At 38.2% G+C, this 3,348-nt stretch overlaps 1 long non-coding RNA gene across 1 annotated transcript in view; it reads right to left on the bottom strand.

Moving 5' to 3' along the window:
- Positions 1 to 3,348, bottom strand: part of LOC116401039 (uncharacterized) — a 5,051-nt gene that overhangs the window by 952 nt on the left and 751 nt on the right. Inside the window, exon 2 of the long non-coding RNA XR_004213963.1 lies at positions 1,579 to 1,622. This is a non-coding gene — a long non-coding RNA (uncharacterized LOC116401039). The remainder of the gene's footprint in view (positions 1 to 1,578; positions 1,623 to 3,348) is intronic.

Raw genomic sequence — 3,348 nt, 5'->3', positions numbered from 1 at the left:
CCCCCCCCCCCCCCCCCCCCCCCCCCCCTCCCTGTCATGTGAAAGGCATCATGCAGCAGCCTGAATGGATCATCTGTCCTGTTTGTCTGCTGCTGATCTTCCTCTCTGATGCTCTCTGTGGTCTTCATGCTGTCCGTCTTTAAACTCGGGGCTACAGTGTGAGTTCCTCATAGATGTCTTTATTTAATTATATCAGTGCAAGTTTAGTAAATGTTTGTGATTAAGCTCTTTGAAGAAGTGATAATAAAAATATTTACACGCACAATTAGTTGTAAGTTTATAAGTTCATGAGCACATAATGTGAACTTTAGTGAACTTTGTTTTCTGAAGTTAGTTTTCAATTCATCCACAACTGAACTCACATTAACTCCAGACAGTGGCGGCTGGTCACTAGAGGGCGCTAAGGCGCCGCCCCGCCTTGAGCCACAACAAATACAATACAATAAATAGTAATGATAATAATGAACTATACAAATTGTCAATATTTGTGTTTTTGAAACATGGAATCACCCAGTAATATGTCCAACATATGATATCTGCGGTAGATATATGCTTTTCCTGCACGTCCTCTCCGCGTGCACGTCTCAGCAGCTCTGGGGGCTGGAGAAACTGCCCCAAAGAGGCGGGGCTATGAAGCAGTTTAGCCAATTGCTGGTTAAAGATATAAATGTGTGACATACAATTTAGCCAATCAGCGTCCTCAAATAGATTAATTTCCTCGATTCCGGTTGAACCGGTTTCAACTTCCGGAAGCGATCCTCGATCCTTGAACCGGAAGTTGAAACCGGAAGCGATCCTCGCGGGGACAGATCCAGCATGGACAGTTAGGGAGTGAGGGACATGAAGCACCTGTCTGAGAAATTGATATATAGTTATAAATACATAATTATATATATGTGTGTGTGTGTTTTATATTATAGTGAATATTATTATATGATATATATATTATTATATGATATACATTATTATATTATACACAATGTTATTATATGATATATATTATTATATTATAGTGAATATTATTATATGACATATATATTATTATATGATATACATTATTATATTATACAGAATATTATTATATGATATACATTATTATATTATACAGAATATTATTATATGATATATATTATTATATTATACTGAATTGCCTGTGAGGGTGACAGGCAACAGGCAATTTGTTTCATTTGTTTTATTTGTCTGCTGTCATTTGTTTAAAGTCTTGAAATGTTTGATTCTTGTTTTGAAAAGCGCTTCATAAATAAAGATTATTAATATATTTACTATTATTATTATTATGTTGAATTCATCATTCCCATCAAATACAATATAAAATTCACAGCTCAAACATAAACTCTTAATTTAAAAGGCCTAAATGTGAGAAGGTCACATGTCAAATGAGTTTTCTCATGAAACATTTCAAAGTAAATGTGAAATGATTGGTCAGCAGCAGCTTGAGAGCTCAGTGAGTTTAGAAACAGCTCACACCTCTCTGCTGACAGATGAAGGGAGGAGAGGGAAGTATTATGGTATGTAGAGTTTCTTTAGTTGTGTGGAAGAAGAAGAGTTGTTGATTACCTGAGCAATCTCCAGGTTAGCCTCCTCCACATATTCTTCTTTATCTGAAAGAAGAACAAACTCTTCACTTTGTGTTGATTGATGTCATTGAATGATTACGTCATGTACTCATGAATGGATGACATCAGAGGTGGAAACTTCAACCTCCTGATTCATCCAAAATACGTATTCATCTCAAAACCTTCACAGAATTATACTCAGAGCAGCATTTGCATCTTTTATCTCACTCCCATAGCGTCAATGCTTCTCACAATTATAAATTATGATTTTTTTCCATAAGTTGCAGTTGCCAGAAACTGTAAAAGCTGTTGTTTTTATTGCTTTCTGCTTCAGTCAAAACCAGCGTATTTTCCCCCCAAATCCAACAAATGATAAAATGCAGTGAAACAGCTGATAAACACTTTGATGTGATGGAATATTTTCTTTGCAGTAAATGCATTTATGTGAAACTAACTAACTGTTAACTAGAGATCACCAATACAACGTTTCCAAACCCCGATATCGATACCTGGGCTCTGATCAGATACCAGCGATCAACCAATAAGCTGCAGAAACGTCAATATTCAACGTATCACACTGTTTGCAGAAACGCACAACGGCAAAACATGTGTCTGCCGACTGGGTCGTGCATCCCCACCATAAACCTCCTCAATGCCAGGAACATAGACCTTAAACTCAACCAAAAACATTGTGACTGATGAGACACACATTCATTCTGCTCTGGATTGTCTGCTAAACCACCAACATTGCACCAAATTATATTTCAATCCGTCCACAATTCTGACCTAATACTTCACATTCACGGTGTTTAAAGTGATGTCGTGGTTCAGGTTTGTATCACAGCACATTAACAAACCTCTGTGGTGGAGGATGTTTGCCTGCATGTGATTTGTTGGAGGTAAAAAACCTTTGCACCAGGGTTCATGACCAATAAGCTCTAATGCCACAGAAGAGAGATTCATCCGAGGCTGCTGGAAGGTTTTGAGTGACTGTTGTTGGTGATTATGATCAGACTGCTGGAGGAAGAAGTGCTGCACAAGGAAACTCCCGTTTATCATGGATCTTTCTTTTAAATGCAGTACAGTTTGGGACAGTTGACTGGCTGTATAAAAGCACAATGCTTGTGTTTGTTGTGTGTTTTGTTGTGGAAATGTCGCAGGTCAACATTGGAGACATTCATCTGAAATACCTACTTAACATATATTATGGTGCATAATTGACAATGCTTAACATTTCTTCACTGTGACGGAGCAGAAGAAGGAATATACAGCGTTCAACAATGGAGTCTTTCTGTCAACACGTTTCCTCTCACAGCTTGGCTTTGTGCTGTCGGTTGTTAAAGACCAGAAGAAGATGTCAAGATGTCAACATGAAGCTATACTGTCCCAGAGTGATCTCAGACATAAAGACAGAAGAGGCTCATTGATTACCTGTTGGGACTCAAGAGGGGGTGCTTCTGTGATCACTGATAAGAAAACACATGATGTTCCTCACAGTTTCCATTGTAAGTTCATTTAAATTACTTTACCAGTGACATTGCAACTAATAGTGTAACATTAACTAATGCTAAGCACACTGTACATGGAGTCCAGTTACCACGAATGTGTAAAAGGTATGGACGGATTACTGATCAGGCCCAAAGCGTCAGGGGCCCCTCTGGCCTTCACATGTAAAATGTCACTCGAAGAGACGCGTATAAACCAGGAAGAGACTCAAAATGACCACAAAGAGACACAAAACAACTACAAAGTGACGCAAAACAACTACAAA

This window comes from Anarrhichthys ocellatus, unplaced genomic scaffold, assembly GCF_004355925.1.
Source record: "Anarrhichthys ocellatus isolate YVR2014 unplaced genomic scaffold, GSC_Weel_1.0 scaffold236, whole genome shotgun sequence".
Taxonomy (NCBI): Eukaryota; Metazoa; Chordata; class Actinopteri; order Perciformes; family Anarhichadidae; genus Anarrhichthys; species Anarrhichthys ocellatus.
Note: the sequence above shows the minus strand (reverse complement) of the source record. Positions and strands in the feature narration are given on the sequence as shown.